At 37.4% G+C, this 13,444-nt stretch overlaps 1 long non-coding RNA gene across 7 annotated transcripts in view; it reads left to right on the top strand.

Moving 5' to 3' along the window:
* LOC135281132 (uncharacterized) overlaps positions 1-13,444 on the top strand; it is an 86,276-nt gene that overhangs the window by 19,187 nt on the left and 53,645 nt on the right. For 6 of the 7 annotated variants that reach the window (XR_010347885.1, XR_010347886.1, XR_010347883.1 and 3 more), the window contains 2 exons: positions 2,769-2,849; positions 8,110-8,324. This is a non-coding gene — a long non-coding RNA (uncharacterized LOC135281132). The remainder of the gene's footprint in view (positions 1-2,768; positions 2,850-8,109; positions 8,325-13,444) is intronic. The other variant, XR_010347887.1, reaches the window with a different exon arrangement.

The raw sequence follows: 13,444 nt of genomic DNA, 5'->3' as shown, positions 1-13,444 counted from the left end.
GTACATGCAACTGCTCTGGTGTAAGTGCTTCTCTTGGGGACACTGATTCAACAACTCATTAGCCAGTCAGCATGTTCAGCTTGAAATAGAGGCTTAAAATATCATGTGGTTTGAATATTCTTCTTAATGTAAAGATATACATAAATGCAGGAGGACTTGTTAAATCAGAACTAGAATATTTTGTGCCGAAGGCAGGCAAATCCATCAGATTAGAGCAAAATCTACTGAAATGCTACGGGTTCTGAGGTTTTATGCTGATATTTAAAACACTTAGAATATCTACATTGTGCAAGTAATCCATATCTCAGAATTCCTAGCTTGAAATCTGTGAAAGTCTATGAATGTGAATACAATTCATGTTATTTTGAAATAAGTATCCTCTCTGCTTGTTTTCAGGGGTCTACCGTAATGTGAACTTAATTAAGAATTTTACCTAGTTTTCCTTTCTTGCTTTAAAAATTCATGTTCTCTGTAAGTGTCCATGCCTAATACAAACCATTCCATGATTTTTAAAATATGTCTGACATAACAAAACCATCATAACATATATTCAATATGGGTTACAAACATAACTATTGTTTTCCTCTCTGTAATAGAGCTTTCTTGGCTTTTTTCTAATCTTTTCCAGAAGGCCAACATGTTTTATATGAAAACAAAGTTGGAATCATAAGCATCTGATTTTTTTTTTTTTTTAACATTGCCTTAGATGATAAAACCTTGACTTTTCATTCTTCCTGTGCAAGGTTAAGTTTGTGTGTGTGGCCAGGGTAGAGCTGCTGTCTGGGTAAGGGAACAAGCCGTTGGTCTGGCTGATCCCCAGTGTGCTGTGCAGCACTCACACACTGAGTTAGATGATGATGATGCTGGCAAGTTGGGTTCCTGCCACCTCTTTCTGTCAGGTTGCACCTGTGCCTTCAGGGTCAGCTTCTCCTTTTTCTCTCTTCTCCTCTCCCTCCATTCTGCTTGTCCCCCTCACACTTCTGCACATCTTTTCCCCAAACAAACAGAATTTTTCCTTAATGCTTCATTCATACAGTTACAAAACTTTCTTTGTAGTTCATTAATTTGATTTTTAATGTTCTTTTCATTGTAATATCTTACTTATAGCAGAATTTATGGAAAAATCAAGATACATTGTTGTTAGTGGTAAAGCATACAAGAGCCTGTTTTGTTTATGTGTGTTTAAGATGAAAAACATTTCTGCAAAAACATTTTTTCCCTTTAGCAATGAAACTCCTCATGATCTTTGCACTTCAGACACATTTGCTCACTTAAATTTCAAGTTATAAGTACAGTAATATGTATTTCTTAATAAAAATGCCTCACGTAGTAGAGTACAGTAAAAGCACAAAATTTGAATGCCACCATGTGTAACTAAGATATACTAAGATTGATAAGCAAGAAATAAGTTACCTGAAGTTTTTGAGTTCAGTAGTCTGTCTTAGAGTTTACTCAGTGCAGCTGAAATGGGCATAGGTCTTTAGGATATCACAAAGAATGAAAATCACAATCACATCTGTTTGTTGATATGTTTGGAAGTCTTGTAATTTGGCAGTAAATTATACGTCTATGTGTACTGGCCCATTTTAACCTAATTATATCCTTATTTCTCTAGGTGTTAACTAAAGCTCAAAATGATCTTGGGGGCTTATGGCAAGGAAAACATAACTGACTTGGCCACAAAACAGCAATGTGGAAGTATTATAATTGCAGATTATTCTGCAAGCCTTTGTCATTGCTTAAACTTGCATTCTACCTCTTTCTGAATGCAGTACATAATTACTTGTATACAAGTTTTGTTCACAATATGCTTGAAGTATTAATTTTGAAGGCTAGGACAATTCCACAAGTGAATTGTGGCTTTTTTTGTATAAGCTTGTATCTCTAGGAGTCCACCTCACTTATTGCAAAAGAAAATCAAAACGTGGGGGGTGATGAAGCCTTGTTTTGGGGTTAGGGTGAATACAGCTTCCCTACCCCAGTGGTGCTGTGTGGATCAGGGGTGGGAGCACTCAGCCTGTGTGCTGCTGTGGCTGCTGCCTTGGCATGCCCTGCGTGCTGCCCCGTGCCAGCCAGTCTGATTGTGGGTGCAGGGGGCATCTTGGCTGATTTCTACACACTGCTGCTGCAGCATCTGCAGTAGATTCTGTCTGAGTGTCAAGCACTTGCTGTTGGCTGCTGAGGAGCTTTTGAACTACTTTAACACCTTTGATTTCAAAGATGTTAAATTGATAACATCATTTGTTTGTTGGAGATGGTTGTGAGTGGTGTTGTCAATACAGATGGCATCTGAACAAAGATTTCTAGACACTGCAATATTCAGCTTTGCTATGCCTAAGAGTCCAGCAGCCTTTCAACAGCCAACGCGTGCATGCACGAAGAACCTCTGTGCTTCTAAAGTTGTTATATTGATTATAGATTCCTGGGTCGAGCCTTTGGACAGCCTGTTGTCAGAGCTGGAAGGCTCAGGAATACTTAGCACACTCTCCAGAGCTTGTAACCCTCCAAACATAACCAATCCCTTACTGGCAAACAATTTACAAAAGTTTTGAACTGAACTAAGCATTATAGGGTTTATAGATAATACACTATAAATCTACAAATAGAAAATATGTACTTGCAAGAGTTACTTTTTTGTTTCTGCTTGTAATATACATGTGGTATTGACAACATTGTTATCTCAAAATACACAGTTCAGACTGTAAAAATCAGTTTTGCCAAATCAATTTTACTGTTTCATAACTTACTTGAAATTGTTGTGTGAACAGATTTAAAATACAGGCGGGAAACCAAGCACAAGTACTAATCGTGGAGCATTAGGATTTGAGAGAACATATGTTCAGAATCAGGTAAGAACAATATAAAACTATTCTTTTTCTCTTGAAAATATATTCCCCTGTTAGAGTTACCTCCAGGATTGAGTCTACGTGCTGAAATATCCATCTCAAACTCGTTATTAGTGAATGTTATATCTTAATGAAATTCCATCTTCCTAGGGTGACAGATTACTCAAGTAACTAGTACTACAGTGCTATCAGCTCTCGTATTTAAGACTGCAAATACGTGACATTTTAAAATGTGGTCTCGAGGCGTGTCCGACTTGTCCTTGGCACGCAGGGCTGGCCCTGTCCCCGCTGCCCCCCGGGCCGTGCCCGGCGTGGCTGTGAGCGGCGCCCGCGCTCCGCAGCGCCCGGCTCGGCCCGCAGGGGGCGCGCGGGAGCGGCAGCGCCGGGCCTGCGGGGCCGGCCCCGCGGAACGGGAGCGCGCACCCCGCTCCTCTGGGGCTGCCGGAGCCCGCGGAACGGGAGCGCGCACCCCGCTCCTCTGGGGCTGCCGGAGCCCGCGGAACGGGAGCGCGCACCCCGCTCCTCTGGGGCTGCCGGAGCCCGCGGAACGGGAGCGCGCACCCTGCTCCTCTGGGGCTGCCGGCCGCTGCTGCTGCCGCCGCACAGCCTTGGTGCTGCTGCCTGCTTTTGTGCAAGCTTACTCTTTGCATTGTTGCCTGAACAGCCTTCTGAAGCATGTATAAATTTTTGGAACAAAGCATCAAGACATCATCTCTGAAGATAGCATCTGCCTTGTGTTGTGGCCATTTTATAATAAGTTGGGTAGCCTGAGACTAGTTTCCTTTAAATCTACATTAGGATATAAGAAAGTAAGCTGAAATAATTTCTAGAATAAAACCGGCTAAAATCAAATAATGTGTACTGGTAACACCTGTTAATTGTTTCAGCACTACAGTTACTAAAGGTGCAAAAGTGGGGTAAAAAGATACCAATTTAACCTAATGATCTCCCTCTGGAGACGTATGAGCAACTCGGATGTGCCCTACAGCTGCAATCTCCCTTATTGCCTACAGAGTAGTTTGGCAAAGGTGCTATGCCAAAACACTTGTGAGCTACTGTCATGCCATAGGAATTATGACATTTAGAAAGCACTTATTTAAAATCCCTCTTTATGCATGTCCTGTCTGTAATAGTGTTCCATCCAAGAAGAGCTTCTAAGTAACACTTTAATTTGGAGTAGTGCCAGTATGATTTTGGTGGGTGGTTCAATAACTTAGTAGTGTTTCCTTCATTTTGAGAGAGAAAACTTCCTGGGCAAAAATGAATGCAGTAGGCTCAAAAGGTTATTAAATAAGCTCATGTAACACAGTGATTGTTTCACAGTCCTTATTTCTACTTCTAATTTTCTCCTTTCCTACTTCGAGAGCGTTACAGGGTATTCATACAACAAACACCCTAACAATGAGATTAACATTTAGTTTTAATAAATTTTTTCTGAACAGCTTTAGCTCAGACAATTTAAACTTGCACAAAATATTTAGAAAGCAAAACCAAAGACATACAAGGGAAAAAAAATTCTAATACTAAAATTAAAAAAAGGAAAAATGTTAAAAGCAAGAAGAATCTGCTGACAGACTTTCTGATGACACCTAATAGTTATTGTGAATGGACATGTTCCATCCTTACCTTATTCTTTTGCTTCCTTTCAAGAAAAAAATAAATACCCATTTCAACAAAATTAAGAACTTTAATTCTCAGTTACTTTGTGGAAAAGGTACAAAAAAGAAACCAGGACTCATTTTGTTACAAGTCTGTCACTGGTGTTTAATTGAACCCTTAGCAGTTAATGATTGTGGTCTCCTAAGTAGGTTTATCCTGCCTTGTACTTCCATTCCCACTGCAATTGTGTGTGTTCTGTTTCAGGAAAGAGAGGGGTTTTTTTCTCAGAACTGCTTCAATCTTAAATTTTAAATTTTAAATGAAAATAAACAAAATAATATTCTGTACAGCTTTTTAAAATAAATTTTACTGAAGAGGGTCTTGCAGTCAAAAATGTTTCACACAATCCTTTATGTTCCTTATTAAAATGTGCCATTGCTACTATTCAGTGCTTGTGTGGGAGTAGCCACACAGGACCAAGGCAAATTAACAGGAGTTTAAGTAAGTACATGTAGTACAACTTTTTTCCTAATTTTTCTTAAGAACAGATCCTGTGTTTAAAATCATTACTATATCAGATTAATGTCACTGGTACCTCCTTAGTGGATTTTCTAAACACCAGCATTTTATGAGAGTGCCAAAGCAGTTTGATTTGACTAGAAAATCTGGTTCCTTTTGTAAGAACCAGTCTGTGTTCCTTTTATGTTTGAACTCTTTAACAAAAAAATCTAAATTTAAATTAAAAAAAATAATTGATAGGGCTCTGGGCTTCATTCATGAGGATGTAGCTGCATTAGAAGATACAGATAGCAGTTTTACTCTCGGCCTGTTCTGACTCTTGACTCTGCAGTGCATGCTTTCCTCATTTCTGAGCATTTTCTTCATGTTTCACTGCCATATCCTGTGATTTGCAGCATTCCAAGACTTCTGATCTTCCCATTTTTTCCTTTCAGGAAATTTGCTCTTGATATTTTAATGTATCCTTTTTGGGATAAATTAAGTCATGTGGTGTATATGCAGGGTTGCAGAACTTGTGTTCCTGGCCACATTCTCTGTGTTTAGCTGTAGCATTGGATACAAATCCTGAAGAGGATTGCTGGAGGTTATGTAATGATAACTTCAGAAGTTACAACAGGACATTCTTCCAAATACTGAGTCAGAGAAACACATTCCTGTACTAAATGCCTATTGAGTTGATAGTTCAATTTAGTAAGTCTTTGTTTACTCTTTAATCCTCAGTGTCGGCTGGAAAACGGAATGTTTTTCCCTAGTAGCCAAGTTAAGGGAGTTGTTTTCTTTTTAGCATTTAGTAGGTAAAAGTGAAATCAGTTTTGCAAGAAAATGTGTTTTATAATCTTTTTTGTGTTGAGATAATATATGCTATGTATGTGTCTATGTACACACAAGAGGGCAATTTATAATGTTGAATAGGATTCCGTTGCTAAAAATTAGAATTTTTTACAAAAAAAAAAATCCTATATATTAAATTGCAGGAGTGATCAACATCATATTGTTTTTTAATAGTTATGAAACTAACTGACCAAAAGTTTTCAGGCTCTTGCTCTTGAGGCTGATATGGAGAAAATTCTTTGAACTTGACTGTCTGTGTAAAAGGGTGCCTGGCTGTTGAGTCAATCCTTTAAAAAATGCATGTCTCACAGCTGGTTAGGAAACAGGAAAGCAGTTACTTTAGCAGTAGGAGATAGAGCTAATGACATCGGCATGATCAAAAGTAACAGCAAATTTAGAATTTAAAATGTCAATACAAATTGTGGTTTATTAATGAATTTGTATTTACAGCAGGGCCATTACTTTTTGAAGAATTACTCTTCCTTTTATGGAAAAAAATAAGACCTACTCTGATCAACCTTTATATCTGGCACTTGAAAGGAGCTTTGACAAAGAAATTAATTAGTTTGTGAGGGGTGAACATAAACTGAGTCAAACCAATGACTAATCCAAGGTCCTATATTTGGCAGTGACCAAGAGCAGGTACTTAGGAGAGAGCAAAGGAAGAGGACAACCATTCCAAATTCCTTGTGCAACTTCCTCCAGTCTCTGCATCTCAGAAAGATGTGTGTTTTCTTGATGGGGTGTTTTTTTTCTTGATGTATTTTGTTTGTTACAATTTTGGTCATATTTTAAAAACATGGTAAATTATAGCTCCCACAAAATCTTCCAAATGGTTATTATTTTCCTGAAATGTATGGTTACTGTTACAAATGTTTGCATTAAACATAAATAATGGACTATGACTGAATGACTTGAACATGTTGCTGTGTTTCTCAAATGGGGGGGCTGACAGCTGCTACTGCTGCCCATTTTATTTGCCACCCATTGCTGAAGTATAGGATGCAGCCCATGTAGCAACAGAGAGAATGAGCAGAGTTCTTGATCCCTGCCTGCTGTCCTGGACATCCTTTTCATTCAAGGCATTTACTGAATACTGCATTAAGTAATTTCAACTGCCATCCTAAAAGCTTAGCTTTTCTTGTTCTTTAAGGAGATTTTTTTTCAGTCAAAAATGGTACATCTTTTTCTATTAGCTGGAGTTTCTTTCATGGTTTTATTTTACTCATGCCTATGTCTTGGGAATAAAAAAATAACCCAAGTTTGTTGCACAAAGATGCAGGTATTTTACCCACTGTTCATTCAAATGCTGAACCTGATGGAACTTCTACTGTTTAGGGGCCATGTGAGCCTCAGAATGTAGTACAAGATACCTGTATTAAGGCTCACTTAATTGCATGCAAGCAGCTCAGAATTAATGGTTCAGGAAAGCAGAGGACTATCATATTAGTCATTATGTTTTGATAGCCTGTAAAATTTCCCACCTGACTGATGTTCATATTAAGAACACAGTGTGGTGGGATTAGAATATCAGACACTATTAAGCATAGAAATGATTTACACTCAGTTAATATTTGTAACTGCTGTTTATTTTACTGTCAGATCCTTTTTATAGAACAATAGCTACATGAGATTATACAGGAAAATGTAACTTTCTAATTAATTGATGAGCATTCTTAAAATGATATAAGATGACTTCATGATGAAAAATGGCCTGAGTTGTTTGCTTACATTATTTCATCTTGTTCCTACTAGCTTTGCCCTATAAACTTGTCAGAGCCTTAAATTCCAGCAGCATATTGTTAAAGCAAGAGAAATAGCAAAATAGGCCTCCACAAAATATTCAAGGAATGGATTGTTCTGTAACAGTTGTATTTTATGTTTTGCTATGGCCACCTAGGTCTGGAAAGGGCTATAATTAGTATCGAGATAGGTTGCATTTTCTTATCTGTTTTGTGGGAAGAAGAAACAATGCAAAGGGGATTTAAACAGGATGTGTAAAGAAAGGAAGAGACACTGGCGAGACACTGGCTTAGATAAAAAGTAATCATAGCAATAAATTATTTTGCATAGGTTCCTTCTTAACCCTCCCTTGTGGGATGAGAGGGACTGTACAAACTGAGTCACAAAGGCAAGTGTTGATGTGAACTTTGATGAACACTTCTGGCGCTTATTTCAAATTTCCTGAAATCTAAGCTAATGCTTTCCATTGACAGTAATTATATCTATTGTCTGAAACTGTCTATGCAGTAGCTTAATACCCTAACATCTGGTTTTCAGCTGTTCAGTAGAAGTTTCCTCTCTTGGCTTGCAGGTGTATACATAGGAGTTGGCATCAGTGGCTAGGAAGGAATGGAAGCAGCCTTGGCCAATGACTGACAGCCCAGCTCAAATACCTCCAGGGGATCTTGGAGATTCCGGGCAGGCATTCCTGTTTGAAAATATGCAAGTTCTTATGTTTTCTTCCACAAAAATTTTGCTTTTGAACTGCTGTGTTTCTGCTCTGTCATCTGTGACTTCTCTACTCAGGTTTGTTTCTGGTTTTTAAGTTTATAAGTGAGCAAAACAGTGACTTGTACTCTTTAGATACCTAGACGTTACTAGCTGTCTGAAGAATGAGTTAAGCAATCTAAATATTTAAGTACAAGAGTTTTGGAAGTTAAAAAAATTAATGTTTCTTTTCTGTTTTGAAAACATAAATGTATCTGACTGCAGTTACTATACTTAATGATTGCCTTAATTTTCCCAGTTTGTTGAGACATACTGTTTTCATGTGTTATACACTTCTGCCTCATACTTAGAAAGAAAAGAGAACCATATGTTGTGCTTTAATGGTAAATCCCAGGGATTGTCTGTGTGGTTGCAAGGGGTGTGTAGATAAGCCGTGACAAAATTACTGCCCCTATCTAAACTACATCTACCATAGAAGATATCCAGTAAGTAATTCTGTAATTCTCCTAAAGTAAAGAGCTGTCTTGATATCTCATGCTTTTTTAGGGACTACTTAGGTTTCTTACTTTTTTTTTATGCTTGCTCTATAAGCATTTTTATTCAGGAAACATTAAGGCTTTTGAATCCATAAAAACCTGCAACTTATGCTTGAGTGAATATTTGAGGCCAGCAGATATGTTGTTACATCAGCTTTGGGCACTTGGGGGATTAGGTTTATATCTTTGATTCAGACTGTCACATCACACAGCTAGCTTGGGCTAGGGCTCTTTGCAGAGACTTAGAGATAATTGCTGTGGACAAGACTCTGCAATATCAAATGGAGTGAGAGAGAGCCCCCATAACTGCTTCAATGGGGTCACTGAATACACTGACCATTCTGTAAGCTCTACTGCTAGGTGATGTTGTAGCTGCACGTTGTTCTGAAGGTTTGTGCAAGAGAAGAAACTGCTGCTCGTGTTCCGATCTTCTTGCTTTGACACTTAATTCAGTTATGGACAATTTTTCTTAAAGTTTTTTTATGACAGTGTAACTTTATTGCCCTGATTTCTCCTGTTTTGTGATAAATGGATACAGTACAGACATTACTGCAGACATTTTTGGCCTGTATGAGATGTAAGGGGTGAAAACCATCTTATCTGCTAGTGTTAAACACCATCAACTGTAAAGAAGGCATAGTTAACAATTTTTTTTTTGTCTTTGTTCATATTTAAAGACATTGACTGGTAAAATCCAGCTGAGTAAGATCTGCTTATGCTTTTTCTTATCAAGAGTATTATGGGAAACATAACATCTGGAAGGAATATGTATGTCAGTAAGTCACATTTATCCTCAGGGTTATTGAGGACCATGCAGAACACCATTAGTGTATTGATAATTTACTTAAGGGAGCAATAGAGATACTGAGTTGTTCTAGTAGTGACAGAAATCTGAAACATTGACTTTGACAGGAAAAAACTCAATTTTTTTCAGCTGTTTATTTTGTAAAGTATCTTCACATGTAAGAAATAAAGTCAGATAAATCACTTGGCCCCTTTCTGCAGATTAAAATTTTCATCAAAATTAATGTGACTATATAAGGAAAAAATTCAAGTGTTTGGTAAAGTTTTTCTGAAATTATACATTTGGTTATTAATTGGCTACTTGCACTTTTAAAATAATTCCATAACAAATTCCTTTTGTGGTATAAAGCAGCTGCTCAGGATTAATGTCACGTCAACGTCTCAGGATGCAGGAAGAGGATGGATGAGTAAAGCTAAAACCTCAAATGTCAGTAAGCTCTTTATTTTCACAACAGAAGACTTTTGCAAGTGATCAAAACAGCTGTCAGGTTAGGTGAAGAAAAAAAACAATGACTTGAACACTATTGCCTTACCGGTGGCTTATTTTTTAAAAATTTTTTTATACATATAGAAAAATATCTTTTCTTAATGGCACATTGACATGAACTGACTAGGAACTGATTGCAATAGCAAGGACTGATCATCATCTGGTTTACATGCTGAGCACTTTGACATCTAATCTGGCTCATTGACACTGTTTTCTTACTCCTTGTTGCCATATACAAGAGAGATGCAAGCAACCCATTTGATAGCAGTGGGGTTTTATTACTGCCAGTTAATGGAATATTCAGGACTATCCAATGGGTTTTCTTTAGAAGGCTAATCACGACACGAAAGAATGGAAGGGGAAAAAGTCTGTTCCTGTCTTTGGGAAGGGAGAGAAAGTAGATACAGTGTTACAGATAAGTGAACTTTAGCTCAGCTCCCATAAAAACAAATATTTGTAAAAAAACCCAAAAAACAACACAAACCAACGTGATTAACAGTCAGAACAAATTTTTCTAGGGAAATTATACCAGTCTGGTTTAATTTGGTTTAATTTCTGTCTGCTATGGCATTAGCCCTTCTCCTCTGTGACTAGAGGAGAAGCAGTGGGACATACATCTCAACTCTGAGGTTCACATAAGCAGGCTGGTAAAACTTAGTCTTGATGCATCTTCTGTCAGGTGGGTACTAGTGTGTTTTGTAGGAGTATTTGGAGGCAGGTGTCAATGCTTCTTTAACTGGGAAGTTAAGTACTGAGGACTGGTGGGAGTCAGTCCTGGGTTAGGTGCTGCTTAATATTTTGATTAGTGATCTGGATGATGGAATAAAGACTCAATCACTGAATTTGCATTTGAGGTGAAGCCGAAGAGCACAGGTTTTATTATAGGATAAGATTTAAATTGAAATTTACCTATGCAAGTTTTGAGGTCCTCTGAGAAGGGAAAAAGAATACAAGTAACTGGCATGATGGCAAGCTCCCACATAGAGTGTTTAGGAGAAATCTGCTGCCTACACACCATGATAGCAACAACTGAGTAACAGTTCTGTAGAAAAAGATCTTGATGTTGCAGAGATTCAGTGTGACTTGACAGTGCTGCAAAGCTATGGGGAAGGGAGCCACCTTATGGTGTCCTACCATTAGTATGGCCAGGCTTGGTTGTCACATTTAAGGGAAGGTGTGGACCAGATGAAGAGAATTATTCACCAAGGTGAAGGATAAGAATGACTGAGTGCTTAGGAAATATGACTAACAAGGAAAGACAAATGGAACTGCGTTTTCTTCACTGAAACTTTTACATCAGTTCTTTGATATGTAAAAGTCTGTTGCAAACCCAAAATAGATGGATGTCTCTTGTGAAGATGTATAAATGCAGATAAATTCAACTAGGTACTTGGTAATTTAAGATAGAGGGAAATGGAATACATTTCCTAAGATATTGTAGTGTCCATAGTTCTTGACATTTCCAGGAATTTCATACATAGACTTGATACTATCTTGGGCCAGAAAATGGTCTCAATTGTCTTGAGTGCTTTCAAGTCGTAAGACTTCATGAAAATAGTTGTATTTACTTACTGATGTTATTGGTTAACATTTGGTCTCAATCTTCAATGATTTTTGTTAGAAAATCTGTTTCATATGATATGTTTGATTCCTGGGGAAAGGAACACCTGTACTGATGATGATTTATGAACAAATTAGCACACCAGGTCAGTGAAAGTACATTTCAATTGGAGTGGTGTACACACATAGCTGTGTGATTTATCAGTGTAACCCTGGATAAGATCTGGTGTCCCTGCTAACCTGAAATAAGGATGAACTCTCATGTTGATCACTACTTCCAGAAAGTAAAATATTTACATTAAAAGATAGAAGTAGCACAAAGTGAGAATGGAGAAAAAACACTGTTACTTATAGGAACACGGAGAGGAAGTAGAGCTTCTTGATGTTTTATTGTTCATAATCCTGTAATCTTGCTAGATCTCAAATTGCTTCTGGGTGTCAACTTCTTTAGCCAAAAGGTGTTTTCAGCAAGGTAAATTACTTTAAAAACTATGTAATCTGTGTCCTTTGCACCTTGAATAAAATAATGCATTGGAAGAAAAATTAATCCCACCCCCTATTTTGCTTTCTGCTAAGACTTTCCATTGAATTTGTAATAAAAAAGATAGCAAGTTATTTTTTTTAGCATGATTTCATTCCAATACCAACCAGAAAGGTGACAGTAACTTTATCACTAGCTATGAAATCTGTAGTCCTTTTACATGGAATCTGTAGAGTTAGACCATTTAAAAAGGCTAAATTATCTGTGGAATAAACAAAATTTAACTTTCTATACCTATTTTATTAAATACAGCAATCGCAGCTCAGACGTTAGGTTTTACAATAATATACAGGATGTGGTGATGTTGTAAGAAGGTATTATTCATTTATCTTGGGAAAAATGGGAACAGATCTTGCCCAATATAGGAATTATTTTGAAAAAACCCTGAACAGCCGAAAACCCCTAAGCCCAAAACATATCTCTGTCTCTTTCATTCATAGTTCATGAGTTCCATTTTTTACTGTGAAGCAGAATGATTTCAGTAGATTTCATGTTTAATTGGCTGAGTACTCTTCTGTAAAAGTGAATGCTTAAGAATTTCCCCTCAGAATCTGTCTATCCATGTGTTTTGCATAGTCCTTCTGAAGAGATTATTCCCAAAAGAAGTTGCTTTCACAATACTGTTGGTGTGCTTAGGGATTATACATCCTTTTTGGAGGGGAGACACAAGGGATGCATTAAATGTTAATATTTCCAAAAGTTTGGTATGACATAGTTACTGTCAGAACATTTGTATTGTAACAGTCTTGTATTTACATATTGCTGTTCTTCCACATGAACAATGCTCATAGAATACTATTTTTTCCTCTTACAATTTCTCAGTGTGCAGTTGGTTTGTTATGCAGAAAAATGTTGACCATGACTGTGTGTCCCTAGAAGAGAATTCTTCTCCTGAAAAAAGCCTGACATATGAGAGCTGAAACACATTGTGAAAATGTTTTTCCTTCTGATGAAAGTACTTGAACATAGCTCAGGATCTGCATCTAAAAAAAGATGAGAATTAGTTAAATTGAATCCTACTCATCCATGGCTCAGACTGGGCACCTAGAACACGAGAAACATGTATATTGTGGGCAAGTAATTATTTTCCCCCTTTAATGTAAGTAAATTATTTCATATTAATAAAATTGGGAGATAATTTTCCTCCTTACTTATGATGCAGATTTAAAAACAGGTCTAAGAACTTCAGCAGCAGTAAGACAATTTGACAGGACACTCCTATCCCACAGTAGAATACCTGGGATTATGTGTAAAAGGGCAAGAATAGCAC

This window comes from Passer domesticus, chromosome 14 (assembly GCF_036417665.1).
Source record: "Passer domesticus isolate bPasDom1 chromosome 14, bPasDom1.hap1, whole genome shotgun sequence".
NCBI lineage: Eukaryota > Metazoa > Chordata > Aves > Passeriformes > Passeridae > Passer > Passer domesticus.
Note: the sequence above shows the minus strand (reverse complement) of the source record. Positions and strands in the feature narration are given on the sequence as shown.